This window comes from Phyllobates terribilis, unplaced genomic scaffold, assembly GCF_046119375.1.
Source record: "Phyllobates terribilis strain yellow unplaced genomic scaffold, ASM4611937v1 Scaffold_5__5_contigs__length_657084704, whole genome shotgun sequence".
Taxonomy (NCBI): Eukaryota; Metazoa; Chordata; class Amphibia; order Anura; family Dendrobatidae; genus Phyllobates; species Phyllobates terribilis.
This window is the reverse complement of record NW_027362765.1, coordinates 12,735,002-12,754,339: the sequence shown is the minus strand read 5'-3', so window position 1 is coordinate 12,754,339 and position 19,338 is coordinate 12,735,002. Positions and strand designations below refer to the sequence as shown.

Genomic DNA, 19,338 nt, shown 5'->3' with positions numbered 1-19,338 from the left:
TCACCACCTGTAGTTAGTTAGTTAGTTAGTTAGTTAGTTAGGTAGGTGAAAGCTCCAAAATGCTTGCCTAATATGGCTGTTTATCCAAAAGGAAATAAAGGGGGAGAGCTAGATAGATAGCATTGCAGTACAGTACATGACAATGCAATACAGAGTTGCTGAAGTTGAGCCAAAATGAGCTTGTCATCTGGCCTCTGCAACTTTTAACATGAAAAATCCAATGAGGAGAAGAAAAACAAAGCCAAAAAGTCCATCCAAAAATCCGACAAACAAGCAAAAGCAACAAAAAGCATTGAATTCAATTCTTTCTGATTTTAGAAACTGCATTAAAGAATGAGTGCACCGGTCCTGGAGATACTGCAATACCAGGTCAATGCGTGGAGTGGACAGAGCAAGCTCTTTTTACATCTCCCTGTTGTAAAAATCCATTTAATATATGGTCCCCAGATAGGGGACGTATCAGATATTAAACTGATAAGAACAGATTTTTTTGATTGAAGCTGCATCCAAGGCACTGAAAAATGTGACCGAAGTCACACCAAAACAGCGCACGAGGCGAGGATTCATGTGGACCCTTCCCGGAGGAGAGGGTCCCCAATAAACCATCCCCATCCCTCCGAGCCAGAAGGCCACAGCGAGGGTCAGGGATCTCCGATGCTCTCCCTAGCCGAAGCCGGAGAAGAGCCGTTTTCGTGCTCCCAGCTTCCATCTAGGCTGCCACCCTAGTGGAGCTGGAGCCTGTGTTGGTTTCTCAGCCGAAAGCTGACCGGACCTCCGACCGGGTTTATAAAAATTCCCCTTCCTAGCCCGGAGGCCAGGAATAGGGGGGGGTTGCTCAGAAAGTATGATTGGCAAAGGTGCGGCGTGCTACGAAGCCAAGTCTTTCTGGGGTTCCCAGTCCCAGTAAGCTTGGACTCCCACCAGGGCGCCTACTCCTGGGGCACATTGCTCCAAAGCCCTCACACTTACCCAGCCTAGTGACTTCGATCCTGGAGGGCCATGTTTTCCATCAGATAACTCTATGAGCCACCTGGCGTACTAACAAGTGCACCAAACCAGTGTGTAATATGCATCAATTTACTAGGGCAGCCCAAGGACAAAACTGCCTTTTCAAAAGATACTACACTTGATCTTAGCCAAAAGTCCGAGAAGCGATAACCAGAATTGGTTTCGGCCCAGGGTGACACCCTCGGATTCCGAAAAGTCCATTTGTGCAGATGGGCGCCTGGACTCCCGTTACGAAGACATGTTGTCAACCTCTAGATCCCTTACATGCCTGCACTTTTCGGCTTGCTGCTGCCGCAATCCACGCGTTTTAGATCTGCATAACTCCACCTATTTTAGCACAGCACCCTCACCCTCTGCTGTTCCCACCCGCCTCAACACCGGTGGTAGGGAGGAGAACCAATTAAGGGGGGGGGAACGAGCAGCTGTCTACCCTTAGCAGGAGTGTTGCTGATTACTTACCTTTCCTGCTGCTGCTGGCTGTCCAGCAGCAGACTGAAGGTGGCTGCTGCCGTGCGCAGGTATATAAAGGCTCAGAGCCTATTGTGACACGCGCAGCGTTCCATTGCCACATTCCATCTACTGCAGGCCGGATACCTGGCTGGCTAAACAGCACTGAGAAGCTCACAGAGAACACCATAAGCAACACTTTAAAAGAACGCCGCAGACCAATTAACCAAACTTTTTTGGGGGGGGCTATTTTTTTATAGTCTGCAGGCTTGAAATGAAAGAAGTCTGTGTTCCACCAGAGGAAGACAACGCTTCAGAAAAGCCATTGTAGTAAGGCAAAAAAGAAATTTTAAGTGCAGCACAGTAACCAGCACACATACCTGTTAGCTCAGGTGAGTTTAAAAGGCTGCAGTTGATAACAAGGGCATTTGCTAAATAGATGGTGTGTGTGCAACAATATACTGAAAAGACAATTATATTGTGCAGCTTATCTCACCACCTGTAGTTAGTTAGTTAGTTAGTTAGTTAGGTAGGTGAAAGCTCCAAAATGCTTGCCTAATATGGCTGTTTATCCAAAAGGAAATAAAGGGGGAGAGCTAGATAGATAGCATTGCAGTACAGTACATGGCAATGCAATGCAGAGTTGCTGAAGTTGAGCCAAAATGAGTTTGTCATCTGGCTTCTGCAACTTTTAACATGAAAAATCCAATGAGGAGAAGAAAAGCAAAGCCAAAAAGTCCATCCAAAAATCCGACAAACAAGCAAAAGCAACAAAAAGCATTGAATTCAATTCTTTCTGATTTTTGAAACTGCATTAAAGAATGAGTGGAGCGGTCCTGGAAATGCTGCAATACCAGGTCAATGCGTGGAGTGGACAGAGCAAGCTCTTTTACCATCTCCCTGTTCTAAAAATCCATTTAATATATGGTCCCCAGATAGTGGACGTATCAGATATTAAACTGATAAGAACAGATACTACACTTGATCTTAGCCAAAAGGCCGAGAAGCGATAACCAGAATTGGTTTCGGCCCAGGGTGCCACCCTCGGATTCCGAAAAGTCCATTTGTGCAGATGGGCGCCTGGACTCCCGTTACAAAGACATGTTGTCAACCTCTAGATCTCTTACATGCCTGCACTTTTCGGCTTGCTGCTGCCGCAATCCACGCGTTTTAGATCTGCATAACTCCACCTATTTTAGCACAGCACCCTCACCCTCTGCTGTTCCCACCCGCCTCAACACCGGTGGTAGGGAGGAGAACCAATTAAGGGGGAGGGTGGGGAACGAGCAGCTGTCTACCCTTAGCAGGAGTGTTGATGATTACTTAACTTTCCTGCTGCTGCTGGCTGTCCAGCAGCAGACTGAAGGTGGCTGCTGCCGTGCGCAGGTATATAAAGGCTCAGAGCCTATTGTGACACGCGCAGCGTTCCATTGCCACATTCCATCTACTGCAGGCCGGATACCTGGCTGGCTAAACAGCACTGAGAAGCTCACAGAGAACACCATAAGCAACACTTTAAAAGAACGCCACAGACCAATTAACCAAACTTTTTTTGGGGGGGCTATTTTTTTATAGTCTGCAGGCTTGAAATTAAAGAAGTCAGTGTTCGACCAGAGGGAGACAACGCTTCAGAAAAGCCATTGTAGCAAGCCAAAAAAGAAATTTTAAGTGCAGCACAGTAACCAGCACACATACCTGTTAGCTCAGGTGAGTTTAAAAGGCTGCAGTTGATAACAAGGGCATTTGCTAAATAGATGGTGTGTGTGCAACAATATACTGAAAAGACAATTATATTGTGCAGCTTATCTCACCACCTGTAGTTAGTTAGTTAGTTTGTTAGTTAGTTAGTTAGGTAGGTGAAAGCTCCAAAATGCTTACCTAATATGGCTGTTTATCCAAAAGGAAATAAAGGGGGAGAGCTAGATAGATAGCATTGCAGTACAGTACATGGCAATGCAATGCAGAGTTGCTGAAATTGAGCCAAAATGAGTTTGTCATCTGACTTCTGCAACTTTGAACATGAAAAATCCAATGAGGAGAAGAAAAGCAAAGCCAAAAAGTCCATCCAAAAATCCGACAAACAAGCAAAAGCAACAAAAAGCATTGAATTCAATTCTTTCTGATTTTAGAAACTGCATTAAAGATTGAGTGCACCGGTCCTGGAAATACTGCAATACCAGGTCAGTGCGTGGAGTGGACAGAGCAAGCTCTTTTTACATCTCCCTGTTGTAAAAATCCATTTAATATATGGTCCCCAGATAGGGGACGTATCAGATATTAAACTGATAAGAACAGATACTACACTTGATCTTAGCCAAAAGGCCGAGAAGCGATAACCAGAATCGGTTTCGGCCCAGGGTGCCACCCTTTGATTCCGAAAAGTCCATTTGTGCAGATGGGCGCCTGGACTCCCGTTACGAAGACATGTTGTCAACCTCTAGATCCCTTACATGCCTGCACTTTTCGGCTTGCTGCTGCCGCAATCCACGCATTTTAGATCTGCATAACTCCACCTATTTTAGCACAGCACCCTCACCCTCTGCTGTTCCCACCCGCCTCAACACCGGTGGTAGGGAGGAGAACCAATTAAGGGGGGGGGGGAAACGAGCAGCTGTCTACCCTTAGCAGGAGTGTTGCTGATTACTTACCTTTCCTGCTGCTGCTGGCTGTCCAGCAGCAGACTGAAGTTGGCTGCTGCCGTGCGCAGGTATATAAAGGCTCAGAGCCTATTGTGACACGCGCAGCGTTCCATTGCCACATTCCATCTACTGCAGGCCGGATACCTGGCTGGCTAAACAGCACTGAGAAGATCACAGAGAACACCATAAGCAACACTTTAAAAGAACGCCACAGATCAATTAACCAAACTTTTTTGGGGGGGGCTATTTTTTTTATAGTCTGCAGGCTTGAAATTAAAGAAGTCAGTGTTCCACCAGAGGGAGACAACGCTTCAGAAAAGCCATTGTAGCAAGCCAAAAAAGAAATTTTAAGTGCAGCACAGTAACCAGCACACATACCTGTTAGCTTAGGTGAGTTTAAAAGGCTGCAGTTGATAACAAGGGCATTTGCTCAATAGATGGTGTGTGTGCAACAATATACTGAAAAGACAATTATATTGTGCAGCTTATCTCACCACCTGTAGTTAGTTAGTTAGTTAGTTAGTTAGTTAGGTAGGTGAAAGCTCCAAAATGCTTGCCTAATATGGCTGTTTATCCAAAAGGAAATAAAGGGGGAGAGCTAGATAGATAGCATTGCAGTACAGTACATGGCAATGCAATGCAGAGTTGCTGAAGTTGAGCCAAAATGAGTTTGTCATCTGGCTTCTGCAACTTTGAACATGAAAAATGCAATGAGGAGAAGAAAAGCAAAGCCAAAAAGTCCATCCAAAAATCCGACAAACAAGCAAAAGCAACAAAAAGCATTTGACTCGCCCCCAGGGCCGTGGGGCATTCGGATCCAGGCAATAGGGAACGATGGGAGTAGTAGTGGCAACCCGGTTCCGTGGCTCAGGGTGGTCAGGCCAGTCGTAGTCCGTTTTGTGCTGTTGGTTTTGTCCGACTACGCCACCCGTGGATTTGCGGTCATTAGGAACCGCCGCTGCAGGGCAGACCGCTGGGGCTGATGATATATGCAGCTGGGATGGTGTGACTCCCCACGGGAAGAGTGCGGCCCCAGGGCAGTGTAGTGAATGGTGGGAGTGATGGTAGTGAGAGTCCAGGTGCTGATAGTGCTGGAGGAACAAGGAGCACACAGACAACAAGTTGCAGTCCAGGGTCTTTACTAAAACAGGTAAACTGACCCATAAACAGTCCCGGCTAGGAGGGGACCTGGATGTCTGAGAGCAACGGGGAAACTGGCCCTGGTCAGGGTGAGGGTGTAGGCCTACCGTGGTTTCTGCGCTCCTTCTGGCTATCTCCTCGTTATAGGGTAACAGCCCACGTTTCCGAGCTTTCCGTGTATTCTCGCCTGTATGGCCTGCGACGTGGGTTCCTTTCTGCTCCCAGCCTTGTATGGCTTTACTGGTCCCTTCGGTTGTGGCAGGGCCTCCAGGCTTCTTAGGCCAAGGAATATACAGTCCCTTGCGGACTGGTTATCTGCTGGAGGATGTAGAATCCTCTCAGCCTCAGACACCAAAGTCTGGTAAAGTCAGTCTCTTATCTGCCAAGACAGGCTTGCTTCGCCTCTTGTCTCTGGCTTGTGGCTCTCCTCCTGCCACACTTCCTCTTAGGTGCCGTGCAACTGTCTGTCCCTGCTCTGCTCTGGGACAAGTCTCAGTGCTGAGACAGGCCATCAAGTTCTCTCTAACCCTGCCCCCAGCACCAGCTTTTATAGGGGCAGCCTGCTCCCCCTACTGGCCTGAGACAGGAGGCATTGCATGCTAATGTTCCCCTGACTAGAGAACCTCCCCCTTGCTCTCAGACACAGCTTTATTTACACTTGTGGCATCCAGGCCAGGGTGACACATTCCCCCCTAGTGAAATTTAGTACTCCGGGACTAAACAATAAACAAAGACAATATGCATAACAATAAAACATTAATAGACAGACGACGCACAAATTGAGTTCTTAAGGTCACAGTGTGGCCTGTGACCGGGTGTCCATATCACCAGCACAACGGGGAGCCTTAACCAGGTGGGGGTCTGTCCTACCCCAAGTCCTTTACAGTCTTAGTTCATTCCTTGGTTAGGGTCCGAACGCAGTCCATACAAGGTCCCGGTTATACAAAGTCCATAACCGTTGAGTCCTTACGGTAGCTGCAAGAAACTGAAACACAGAATTACCAAATATGCATGTAACTTTGCAAACAATTCAACATTTGGTAACAGGGTTATTTACAATTTTAGTACACTCTATATTCTCCAGCGAGCGGGTATCTGCCCTTTTGTGCTCCTGGTTGATCTACGTAGCCCACTGTCTGGTGGTGGACCAACCTGGCTTTCCCCACTAGCGTTAGGGATACAGCTACCAGCTGGGTGTACAGGTAGGGCAGGCAGCTGTCTGCGGGTCCTTTGGCTTACCGCAGGCATGGCAGGCTCACTGTCAGCAGAGGGTTGACTCTCCTGGGCTGCTGGTACAGGCTCTTCTGCCTCTGGAACTGCTTGCTCCTCTTCACCTTCCGGCTCTGGTGTTGGTTGTTGCTGTGCCGGTTGCAGGAAATGCAGGACAGGTACCACTATGGCATCATTTATGCGAGTCCAGGACTGAGGGAACTCTCCGAGAACGGTGCTGATCATTTCTTCCTTGTCCTCTGCGGGTTCAAGGTCACTCTGATCCTCTTCTGCACTACTGAGTTGCTCGGGGCATCTTTTGAGGTGGTCTCTGGAGACGGTGCTAGTGGTTTCTCCTCCGTCCTTGGTGATTACGCACACCTTTGGGTTGTCGTGGTCAGACTGCAGTACGGTGTAGGGTTCCCTTTCCCACTGGTCGTCCAGCTTGTGTAGCCTTCTTTTTCGCTTTAGGACTTGCTCACCAGGTTCTAGGGGACCAGCAGGGGCGTGTTGATTGAAGAGTTTTTCTTGCCTCTCTCTCACCTGGGCCAGGCTCTTCTCCACACTCTCCTGTACCTTCTTGTACTGCAGTTGCCTTTCCGTATCCCAGTCCGCATCCGGGGAGGTGTCCTCAGGTATTAGGACTCCCATCTCCAGGTCTACGGGCAGCTTACCTGGTCTAGATCGCATCAGGTAAGCCGGGGTGCAGTTTGTAGCATTCACCGGGATATTGTTGTATAGGTCTATTAGGTCCGGCAGTTTTTCTGGCCACAGGCTGCGTTCCTCCAGGGGCAACGTCTTCAGGAGATCAATGACTATATTGTTCATCTTCTCACACATCCCGTTGGTTTGGGGGTGGTAAGGCGTTGTACGAATCTTCTTACAGCCATAGAGGTTGCAGAACTCCTGGAAGATTTCAGCCTCGAACGCTGGACCCTGGTCTGTCAGGACTTGTTCCGGATACCCGTGTGGACGGCAAGTATTGCTGGAAGGCTCTGGCCGCTGTTTGGGCTGTCAAGTCTTTTACCGGGACCACCACGAGAAAACGGGAATAGTGGTCCACGATTGTCAGGGCATAGATGTATCCTGACCGGCTTGGAGCCAACTTGACGTGGTCTAGAGCTACCAGCTCAAGAGGCTGCGTGGTGACGATGGGCCTCAAGGGTGTCTTCTGGCTGGTGCGGTCCTTCCTCCTCAGGTGACAAGGGCCACAGTCTCTGCACCATTTTTCTACAGCTCCTCTCAAGCCGACCCAAAAGAACCTTCCTCTTAGCAGGAACTCCAGTTTCTTCCAACTGAAGTGTCCCGCTCTGTCATGGTAAGCCCCCAGGACCATAGCTGCATCTCGCCTTGGGACCACGACTTGCCAGGTCAGCTCGTGCGTCCGGTGGTTGACAATCCTTCTGCACAACTTGCCTTCGTAGAGGAACAGCTTGCTCTTCTCTTTCCATAGCTGCTTGGCTTCCTCTGGGGCATCTGGATCCAAGCGGGCATCTTCCCGGGTCAGCAGATCTTTCACCAGGCGGATTGCAGGGTCACTATCTTGGGTCTCGGCCCAGCTGTGGTGAGGTAGGGGATTGATCATCACAGTTGTTAGATCCTCCTCCTTCACGCGGTGAGAGTGTTGAGCGGCTCCATACCGGTGAAACGCGGGGAGTTCTACCTCCTCCAGCTCTTCTGGGTCTTCGTCACCCTCAGGTAAGTGAGGCAATCTTGATAGGGCGTCCGCGTTGGCATTGGTTTTGCCTGCCCGGTACTTGATCACGAAGTCATAGTTGGAGAGACGGGCCATCCACCGCTGTTCCAGGGTACCCAGTCTTGCATTGTCCAGGTGTGTCAACGGGTTGTTGTCCGTGTACACGGTGAACTTTGCGGAGGCCAGGTAATGCTTGAAGCGTTCCGTCACGGCCCACACCACCGCCTAGAATTCTAGCTTGAAGGAGCTGTAATTCTCCGGGTTCCTCTCGGTGGGCCTCAGCTTCCGGCTGGCGTACGCGATCACCCTTTCTCTGCCCTGTTGGTTTTGGGACAGTACGGCTCCCAGTCCCACATTACTGGCATCTGTGTGGAGAATGAAAGGCTGGCCGTAATCAGGGTAGGCCAGGATCTCATCCCCCGTGAGGTCCATCTTTAGCTGGCGGAAGGACTCCTCTTCCGGTTTATCCCACTTGAAGGGTGGCTTTTGACTTCTGGACTTAGACTGTCCGATCAGGAGGTCCTGCATAGGAGCTGACATCTTAGTGAACCCGGGGATGAACCTTCGGTAGTAGCCTACCAATCCGAGAAACTGTCTCACCTCTTTGATGTTCGAGGGGCTTGGCCAGCTCTTGATTGCCGTGACCTTGTCAGGGTCGGGGGCCACTCCTTCCGCGCTTACCACGTGCCCTAGGTACTGGACCTTTGGTTTCAACAGGTGACACTTCGATGGTTTCACCTTCAGGCCGTAGCCTGCCAGGGCTTCGAACACCTCGGCCAGGTGCTTTAGATGGTCCTCGTAGGTTTTCGAATAGACGATCACGTCGTCCAGGTAAAGGAGGACCGTCTCGAAGTTTCGGTGCCCTAGACAGCATTCCATCAGCCGCTGGAAGGTCCCTGGTGCGTTGCAGAGCCCGAAAGGCATGCCGTTGAATTCGCTCAGTCCCATCGGGGTGGTGAAGGCGGTCTTCTCCTTGTCAGCTTCTGCCACAGGAACCTGCCAGTACCCGCTAGTAAGGTCCAAAGTAGAAAAGAAGTTAGCTGATTTTAGTGCGGCTAAAAACTCTTCTATTCTAGGCAGCGGATATGCGTCTTTGAGGGTGATACGGTTGATTTGTCTATAGTCGACGCACATTCTCATGGTGCCGTCTTTCTTTTTCACCAGAACCAAGGGGGCTGCCCAGGGGCTACAGCTGTCTCTAATGACCCCAGCTTCTTTCATCTCTCTTAGCATGCCCTTTGCATTCTGATAATGTGCAGGGGGTACATGCCTGTGTCTCTCTTTTATTGGTGGGTGGCTCCCTGTGGGGATGTGGTGTTCTATCCCTTTTACTCTGCCGAAGTCTAGCGGGTGCTTACTAAAGACTCTCTCGTACTCCTGTACCACCCGGTAGACTCCTTGTTTTTGGTGCAGGGGAGTGGAGTCAGCACCCACGTGGAGTTTCTGGCACCAGTCCTCCTTTTGTTTCTGGGAGCCATTACCCTCCGCCTGTGGAGATGGAGGCAAGGCTTCCACGGCCCTGATAGCTTTGTGTTCGACAACAAACAGTTTGGCAAGTGTAGCGTACCTGGGTAAGTGTACATCCCTCTCCCCAATGTTGAGGATGCGGACGGGCACCCTCCCATGACGGACATCAACCACCCCCCGGGCTGTCAAAATGGTGGGCCTGCTGTCTGAGTACACGGGTTCTACCATGGCTTGGTAGTCTCTACCTCTCAACCTGATTGCAGTCCGACACCAGATCATCATTTCACTTTTGGGAGGCATGGAAATGGGGAATGGGTCACTCAGTCTTACGCTACCGATCTCACCACCAGACAGTTCTACCTGCTGCCGTCTCATCAGGGCTTTTATCTCCTTGTTGAGGACTCTCTGTTGGCTGGAACTAGCATTCACCGCCACCTGTTGTAGAATTACAATTACCTCTGAAAGACAATTTTCAATTACATTAGTACCCACAGTTATTTTAGGGTGACTTTCACGACGGTCAATGTCCACAATAATTACTCCCTGTACCGGCAGTTCAACTTTACCAATTTTAATGGTCATCTCCTTGAACCCCATCTGCGGCACGGGTAAGCCATTACTGGCGATGATGCTCAAGTTACTGTCTGGATACCGTGTGATATCAGCATCAGTCCAATACTGCTTAAAAAGTACATAAGGGATAGTGGTTACTTGTGACCCAGTATCCAGCAAGGCGCTCATGGGGATACCGTCCAGCACCACGGGTAAAACCGGGCGCCCCCCAACGTACTTATTACGCCAATTGTAAGGGCCTGGTGATCTTATGCCTGGGGGTTGGCCCTCTGCCCCAGGTTGGACCCGTTTAAATTACAGTACCTGGAAATGTGTCCGGGCTGGTTGCATCGACGGCAAATGGGCTGTCCATCCTCTGCGTAGTGGTCTGTGGGCCTCCCTCGGAACGACGGGATCCTCCTCTGTCGACGCCACGGGACATCCTCCGGACTTGAAGCCAGCTCGATGGGTCTTGACGGGTCCACTTGTAACGCCTGGACGGTCCTGGTCAACGCCGCGACGCTCCTGGTCAGCTCCTGGACTTGGTGGTGCAGGCCCTTCGACGGGGCTTGGTTCAGGGCCTGTGCATCAGCCCCCACGGGGTCCATAGAGGAGGGCGCTGCCTCCTGGTGGTAGGTGAGAGTAGGGCGCCGGGGGTTTATAGCGCCACTGGTTGCAGATTCACGGAGCACCCTTATGGCCCTGTCCTTAAATTGGGCAAAGGTCAGGTCGGGGTTCTGAAAGAACATGAGGCGCAGTTGGGCCCTGTGGGCGCTAGACAGCAGGCCTTCTATGAATTGCTCTGTCAGTAGTTTATCCGTTTCCTGCACGCTGCCAGGGTCAGTTTGTTGAATAGCCCTCAAGGCTTCCTGCAGATTTAGGGCATAGTCTCTGATGCTGTCCTGTGCCCGCTGCTTGCATCCATAGAATCTCATTTTAATCTCAGCGGAGGTACGTGTGTCAAAGGTACCCCGCAGCCGGGCCAGAATACCCTTTACAGTTCTTTTCTCCTCAGTGGGCCATGATTTTACCTCCCTTTGGGCTGTGCCAGTTAACTGCCCTGTCAATATGCTGACCTTCTGTTCCTCTGTCAGGGGGTAAACCTGGAACAAACTGTACAGCCTTTCCTTAAAGTCAGTTAGGGCTTGGGGCTCCCCTGAGTACTTGGGCAGCCAGGCCGCTCCAGGGATGTAGGGCAGGGAAAAGGGCATCACCGCTGCTGCAGCTGCGTTGGTGGTAGTGGGGGCCTCTGTGTCCGACATCTTCCTTCCCCCCTAGTCAAGCGTGGCCTACCTTCCGACGATCCTCTTCTGTAGGCCGCGGCTCCGCTGCTGCTGCTATGGACGAGGACCTGGCGTTGCGTCCTGATGACGTCAGCGTCGCTCTCTCTCCCTTCCAGGACCTTGCGCAGCGTCGGTGCGTGGGGTGGAGCTTTGGATCTCGCGCGGTTTTGACGTCCACGCCCCTCTTCTTCCCGTGCGGCGTCCTGAAGATGGCGTCCGATGGCGGGAAGCAGCTGCGGATGGCGGGAAGACGGCAGAAGACGGTGGGAAACGGTCCAAGATGGCGTCTGATGGCGGGAATCGGCTCCGGATGGCGGGAAACTTCGCCACAGGTAAGTTACAAAAGTCTTTTTCAGGCACGCAGTACCCGGTGGTTGCGGGCACGAAATCCTGCCGACTACGCCAAAGCTGACTCGCCCCCTGGGCCGTGGGGCACTCGGATCCGGGCAATAGGGAACGATGGGAGTAGTAGTGGCAACCCGGTTCCGTGGCTCAGGGTGGTCAGGCCAGTGGTAGTCCGTTTTGTGCTGTTGGTTTTGTCCGACTACGCCACCCGTGGATTTGCGGTCATTAGGAACCGCCGCTGCAGGGCAGACCGCTGGGGCTGATGATATATGCAGCTGTGATGGTGTGACACCCCACGGGAAGAGTGCGGCCCCAGGGCAGTGTAGTGGATGGTGGGAGTGATGGTAGTGAGAGTCCCGGTGCTGATAGTGCTGGAGGAGCAAGGAGCACACAGACAACAAGTTGCAGTCCAGGGTCTTTACTAAAACAGGTAAACTGACCCATAAACAGTCCCAGCTAGGAGGGGACCTGGATGTCTGAGAGCAACGGGGAAACTGGCCCTGGTCAGGGTGAGGGTGTAGGCCTACCGTGCTTTCTGCGCTCCTTCTGGCTATCTCCTCGTTATAGGGTAACAGCCCACATTTCCGAGCTTTCCGTGTATTCTCGCCTGTATGGCCTGCGACGTGGGTTAATTTCTGCTCCCAGCCTTGTATGGCTTTACTGGTCCCTTCGGTTGTGGCAGGGCCTCCAGGCTTCTTAGGCCAAGGAGTATACAGTCCCTTGCGGACTGGTTATCTGCTGGAGGATGTAGAATCCTCTCAGCCTCAGACACCAAAGTCTGGTAAAGTCAGTCTCTTATCTGCCAAGACAGGCTTGCTTCGCCTCTTGTCTCTGGCTTGTGGCTCTCCTCCTGCCACACTTCCTCTTAGGTGCAGTGCAATTGTCTGTCCCTGCTCTGCTCTGGGACAAGTCTCAGTGCTGAGACAGGCCATCAAGTTCTCTCTAAACCTGCCCCCAGCACCAGCTTTTATAGGGGCAGCCTGCTCACCCTACTGGCCTGAGACAGGAGGCATTGCATGCTAATGTTCCCCTGACTAGAGAACCTCCCCCTTGCTCTCAGACACAGCTTGATTTACACTTGTGGCATCCAGGCCAGGGTGACACACATTGAATTCAATTCTTTCTGATTTTAGAAACTGCATTAAAGAATGAGTGCACCGGTCCTGGAAATACTGCAATACCAGGTCAATGCGTGGAGTGGACAGAGCAAGCTCTTTTTACATCTCCCTGTTGTAAAAATCCATTTAATATATGGTCCTCAGATAGGGGACGTATCAGATATTAAACTGATTAGAACAGATACTACGCTTGATCTTAGCCAAAAGGCCGAGAAGCGAAAACCAGAATTGGTTTCGGCCCAGGGTGCCACCCTTGGATTCCGAAAAGTCCATTTGTGCAGATGGGCGCCTGGACTCCCGATACGAAGACATGTTGTCAACCTCTAGATCCCTTACATGCCTGCACTTTTCGGCTTGCTGCTGCCGCAATCCACGCGTTTTAGATCTGCATAACTCCACCTATTTTAGCACAGCACCCTCACCCTCTGCTGTTCCCACCCGCCTCAACACCGGTGGTAGGGAGGAGAACCAGTTAAGGTGGGGGGGGGGGAACGAGCAGCTGTCTACCCTTAGCAGGAGTGTTGCTGATTACTTACCTTTCCTGCTGCTGCTGGCTGTCCAGCAGCAGACTGAAGGTGGCTGCTGCCGTGCGCAGGTATATAAAGGCTCAGAGCCTATGGTGACATGCGCAGCGTTCCATTGCCACATTCCATCTACTGCAGGTCGGATACCTGGCTGGCTAAACAGCACTGAGAAGCTCACAGAGAACACCATAAGCAACACTTTAAAAGAACGCCACAGACCAATTAACCAAACTTTTTTTGGGGGGGCTATTTTTTTATAGTCTGCAGGCTTGAAATTAAAGAAGTCAGTGTTCCATCAGAGGGAGACAACGCTACAGAAAAGCCATTGTAGCAAGCCAAAAAAGAAATTTTAAGTGCAGCACAGTAACCAGCACACATACCTGTTAGCTCAGGTGAGTTTAAAAGGCTGCAGTTGATAACAAGGGCATTTGCTAAATAGATGGTGTGTGTGCAACAATATACTGAAAAGACAATTATATTGTGCAGCTTATCTCACCACCTGTAGTTAGTTAGTTAGTTAGGTAGGTGAAAGCTCCAAAATGCTTGCCTAATATGGCTGTTTATCTAAAAGGAAATAAAGGGGGAGAGCTAGATAGATGGCATTGCAGTACAGTACATGGCAATGCAATGCAGACTTGCTGAAGTTGAGCCAAAATGAGTTTGTCATCTGGCTTCTGCAACTTTTAACATGAAAAATCCAATGAGGAGAAGAAAAGCAAAGCCAAAAAGTCCATCCAAAAATCCGACAAACAAGCAAAAGCAACAAAAAGCATTGAATTCAATTCTTTCTGATTTTAGAAACTGCATTAAAGAATGAGTGCAGCGGTCCTGGAAATGCTGCAATACCAGGTCAATGCGTGGATTGGACAGAGCAAGCTCTTTTTACATCTCCCTGTTGTAAAAATCCATTTAATATATGGTCCCCAGATAGGGGACGTATCAGATATTAAACTGATAAGAACAGATTTTTTTTTTTTTTTATCGAAAGCCTGAATTCGTGTACAAAACCCAAGTGCGCTTAAAAAAGTGACAAGTGCCACAAAAAAAGTGCACTAGGATGCTGGTCTTCTTGAAACCCTCTCCAAAAGGAGAAGGGTCCCCCAAACCATTCCCCGTCCCTCCGAGCCAGAAGGCCACAGCGAGGAACAGGGACAAATAGCCACCTCCAGCCTGAGCCAGAGGCGACCCAATCTTACCCCCAGCACCTGCCCGAGTTCTCACCCGAGCAAGGCACTGGGAGCCAAAGACTGTGCTCCCCTCCCGGAAGAGGGGAGCCAACAACGCTCTCCTCCCGAAAGAGGAGAGCCAGGGGGTTCAGGGGGGAGCGGAACCTGATGGCCACACACTCCCCCCCTAGACCTGCCAAAAGAGGAACCCATAAGGGAACCGCATCCCGACAAAATCCTAGTAAGGACGTGGACACACGTGAAAAAGTGGACACACAGTGACAAAAAAATTAAATAAATAGTGAAGGTTTCACAGCATAATACTGCCCGGACCTTCGACCGGGAATTGAAAAATTCCCCATCCTAAGGCCAGAAGGCCCGGAATAAGGGTGTGTGTGAAGAAAGAAATATTGAAGTGCTAGTGCAAATGTGCCATAAACTCAAGTGGGGTTCCCAATCCCAGTGAGTTAAGGTACCCCAGGGTCACCACTCCTGGGGCACTTCACACTTCGGGCTTTCGATCTTCCCCGGCCCAATGGCGTCGATCCTGGGGGGCCATGCTTTCCACCAGATGACTATATTAGCCACCTGGCGTACTAACAAGCGCCTAAACCCCAGTGTGCATAATGTATCAATCTACTAGGGCGGCCAACATCCAAAACCGCCTTTTCGAAAGATACTACACTTGATCTTAGCCAAAAGGCCGAGAAGCGATAACCAGAATTGGTTTCGGCCCAGGGTGCCACCCTCGGATTCCGAAAAGTCCATTTGTGCAGATGGGCGCCTGGACTCCCATTACGAAGACATGTTGTCAACCTCTAGATCCCTTACATGCCTGCACTTTTCGGCTTGCTGCTGCCGCAATCCACGCGTTTTAAATCTGCATAACTCCACCTATTTTAGCACAGCACCCTCACCCTCTGCTGTTCCCACCCGCCTCGACACCGGTGGTAGGGAGGAGAACAAATTAAGGGGGGGGGGGGGACGAGCAGCTGTCTACCCTTAGCAGGAGTGTTGCTGATTACTTACCTTTCTTGCTGCTGCTGGCTGTCCAGCAGCAGACTGAAGGTGGCTGCTGCCGTGCGCTGGTATATAAAGGCTCAGAGCCTATTGTGACACGCGCAGCGTTCCATTGCCACATTCCATCTACTGCAGGCCGGATACATGGCTGGCTAAACAGCACTGAGAAGCTCACAGAAAACACCATAAGCAACACTTTAAAAGAACGCCACAGACCAATTAACCAAACTTTTTTTGGGGGGGCTATTTTTTCATAGTCTGCAGGCTTGAAATTAAAGAAGTCAGTGTTCCACCAGAGGGAGACAACGCTTCAGAAAAGCCATTGTAGCAAGCCAAAAAAGAAATTTTAAGTGCAGCACAGTAACCAGCACAAATACCTGTTAGCTCAGGTGAGTTTAAAAGGCTGCAGTTGATAACAAGGGCATTTGCTAAATAGATGGTGTGTGTGCAACAATATACTGAAAAGACAATTATATTGTGCAGCTTATCTCACCACCTGTAGTTAGTTAGTTAGTTAGTTAGGTAGGTGAAAGCTCCAAAATGCTTGCCTAATATGGCTGTTTATCCAAAAGGAAGTAAAGAGGGAGAGCTAGATAGATAGCATTGCATTACATTACATGGCAATGCAATGCACAGTTGCTGAAGATGAACCAAAATGAGTTTGTCATCTGGCTTCTGCAACTTTTAACATGAAAAATCCAATGAGGAGAAGAAAAGCAAAGCCAAAAAGTCCATCCAAAAATCCGACAAACAAGCAAAAGCAACAAAAAGCATTGAATTCAATTCTTTCTGATTTTAGAAACTGCATTAAAGAATGAGTGCACCGGTCCTGGAAATACTGCAATTCCAGGTCAATGCATGGAGTAGACAGAGCAAGCTCTTTTACCATCTCCCTGTTCTAAAAATCCATTTAATATATGGTCCCCAGATAGGGGACGTATCAGATATTAAACTGATTAGAACAGATTTTTGATTGAATATATCTTTTATTAGCACAAAAAATAAGTTAACAGACAGTGTACAGTGCCGCAGCCCAGTACACACAGAATTCTACATCATATTTACATAGCATGAGGATACGACGCACTAACTAGACACATCACACCCCTATGCTACACAAAACACTCAATCTGAAAGAAAAAGCATGTCAATCAATACAGTACGACGAACCGTGATAAGGGATGGGGATTGGGAAAAATGGGATGGGGAGGGGAAAATCACAGGCCCGAAGCTTTATTGAAAGACAAGACACATAAGGGGAGAGGGGGAGGAGGGGTTTAGTCCTCATCCTCGTCCTCCGGACCGTCCACGATGGAATAGTCTCTGAGCAGGCTGTGGATCAGCCTGCGGCAGTCCTGGATGGACATCCTCTCCCTCCTCAAGATGAGCCGGTTCCTGGCGACCCAAACGGCATCCTTGAAGCAGTTCATAAGGCGCCAAGCCTCCTGGATGGCTCCGACGGTATGAACCCCAGGGAAGAGTCCGTAAAGCACAGAATGGTGCGATAGGCTCGCCCTGGGGACAGAGTTCCTCAGGTCGTCCTCAAGGGCAGTCAACAGGCGCTGTGCAAATCCGCAGTCCCAAAAAGTGTGCAAAGATGTTTCCTCCACGAAGGGGCACCTTGGGCAGTACCGGGTCTTGCACAGGTTCCGGGCATGCATGAATGACCGGACGGGCAGTCCGCCCTGAATCGCCATCCACGACAAGTCCTTGTGCCCGTTGGTCAGCCTGTCAGACGACACATTTGTCCACACAGTCTCCAGCGTGTCCTGGTGAAGTCCTGTGATGTTCTCCACGTCATCCTTGGCTCTGATGAGCTTGTGGATAGTTTTGGGCTTCCACAAGTCGGGCTTGAGTCCATCCAGTTGATGTTCCCCCACAAATCGAATGACGTCTCCGTAGAACCATGGCGTCATCCAGTTGTAGGGGAAGGAGCTGTCCCACTTGTCCCAGCCGAGTCGCCTCCAAAGAGGAAGCAGGAAGAAGCGAGACATGGACCTGCCCGCGGAGCCATTCTTGACTTGCAAAGTCCGGCGGACACAATCACACACAAAAGAGGATCGCAGGAGGGTGGGGATATCTGGAACGCCCTTCCCACCCTTGCGAGGCTGCTTGTACATGACGGCCCGCCTGACTCTGTCCATCTTGGATCCCCAGACAAAGTGAAACACTCTCCTGGTAATGGCCCTGCACACAGTGACGTGTGGGGGCCAGGCCTGCGCCGTGTACTGCAAGACGGGCAGGACCTCATTACGCAGGACGAGTGCCTTACCCTCACAAGTGAGGTGTCTGAGGCTCCAGAGTCCGATCCTTTGCTTCACCTTGGCAAAGCGTTCTTGCCAGGACTTGATAGCCGCTCCTTCCTTCCCGAACCAGACTCCCAGCACCTTGAGGAAATCCGGTTGAATGTTGAAGGGGAAGGGGGCGGAGGAGGCCGGCTGCCAATCCCCGAAGAGCATGGCTTCCGACTTCCTGCAGTTGACTTTGGCCCCTGAAGCCCGGCCGAACCTCTCACACGTCTGGACGAGGGCGTCGACTGAACCACGATCAGCGCAGAAGACAGTGACGTCGTCCATGTAGAGCGAGCACTTGACCTCGTGTCGTCCCGGACCCGGTGCGGTGATCCCTCTGATCTCTCCATTCTGCCGGATAGCCTCTGCGAAGAGTTCTATAACACAAACAAAAAGAAGAGGTGATAGAGGGCAGCCTTGTCTGACCCCAGAGAGGACAGGGAAGGGGTCAGTCTTCCAGCCGTTCACCAACACCGAGCTGTGGATATCAAAATACATCAGACGGACATACGAACAAAACATGTTACCCAAACCTAACCGGTGCAGAGCTCGGCCCATGAACTCGTGGGAAACCCGGTCGAAGGCCTTCTCCTGATCCAAGGAGACCAGGGCCGCGTGTGCGCGGCGGACCTTGATGTACTCGACCGTGTCCCGCACGAGAGCGAGGCTGTCTGCGATGCGACGTCCAGGGATGCCGCAGGTCTGGTCCGGGTGGATGATCCGTCCTATGACCGTCTTAAGTCGTGTCGCCATCGTCTTGGCCAGGATCTTGTAGTCCACGTTGAGCAGAGTGATGGGACGCCAATTCCTCAGGTCGCACCTCTCTCCCTTCCGCTTGTACAGGATCGTGACCATTCCTTCCCTCAAAGATGGAGGCATTCTACCCTCCACCACCATCTCCTCGTACAGGTCCAACAGGTCCGGACAGATGAGGTCTCCCAGCGCTACATAGAGCTCCGCTGGAAGACCATCACTGCCCGGGGTCCTGCCGGTCCTAAAGGATTTAGCGGCAGAGAGCAATTCGCCCACCATCAGAGGTTTGTCCAAGGCTGCCGTGCCTGCAGGATCAAGATGGTTAGTGATACCTGACAGGAACTTATCAGCAGCGTCGGGGTCGGTAGTCTTGTGGGAGTAGAGTTCGCTGTAGAAGTCGCTGACGACCCTCATCACGTCCTCCTTCCCACGTCGCATGTTTCCGCTCTCGTCTCACAGCTCGTTCAGGGGCGTGTGACCGGCATGAAGTTTCCTGAAAAAGAATGAGTTACATTTCTCACCCTTCTCCAGATTCTCCACTTTGGAACGGAAGACGATTCGCTTGGACTCCTCCTCAAAGTGCCTTTTCAGGCTCTTCTTGGTCTCCTCCAGCTCCTCCCTCACGTCCCAACCGCAGTGAAGAAGGTCCTGCAGCGACCGCAGCTCGCGCTGCAGCCCTC

The 19,338-nt window shown here is 50.8% G+C and overlaps 5 non-coding genes and 2 pseudogenes across 5 annotated transcripts; all 7 read right to left on the bottom strand.

Moving 5' to 3' along the window:
* Positions 1-332: 332 nt before the first annotated feature.
* On the bottom strand, positions 333-515 carry LOC141150289 (U2 spliceosomal RNA). The gene has a single exon (XR_012246546.1). It is a non-coding gene; the product is annotated as a U2 spliceosomal RNA (small nuclear RNA).
* Positions 516-2,275: 1,760 nt separating this feature from the next.
* On the bottom strand, positions 2,276-2,466 carry LOC141150161 (U2 spliceosomal RNA). The gene has a single exon (XR_012246429.1). It is a non-coding gene; the product is annotated as a U2 spliceosomal RNA (small nuclear RNA).
* Positions 2,467-3,598: 1,132 nt separating this feature from the next.
* On the bottom strand, positions 3,599-3,789 carry LOC141149857 (U2 spliceosomal RNA). Its single transcript, XR_012246139.1, has one exon. It is a non-coding gene; the product is annotated as a U2 spliceosomal RNA (small nuclear RNA).
* Positions 3,790-12,933: 9,144 nt separating this feature from the next.
* Positions 12,934-13,124, bottom strand: LOC141150162 (U2 spliceosomal RNA). Its single transcript, XR_012246430.1, has one exon. It is a non-coding gene; the product is annotated as a U2 spliceosomal RNA (small nuclear RNA).
* A 1,116-nt stretch (positions 13,125-14,240) lies between these two features.
* On the bottom strand, positions 14,241-14,421 carry LOC141150842 (U2 spliceosomal RNA; annotated as a pseudogene).
* A 796-nt stretch (positions 14,422-15,217) lies between these two features.
* On the bottom strand, positions 15,218-15,309 carry LOC141151214 (U2 spliceosomal RNA; annotated as a pseudogene).
* A 1,118-nt stretch (positions 15,310-16,427) lies between these two features.
* LOC141150596 (U2 spliceosomal RNA) lies at positions 16,428-16,619 on the bottom strand. The gene has a single exon (XR_012246753.1). It is a non-coding gene; the product is annotated as a U2 spliceosomal RNA (small nuclear RNA).
* Positions 16,620-19,338: the final 2,719 nt, after the last annotated feature.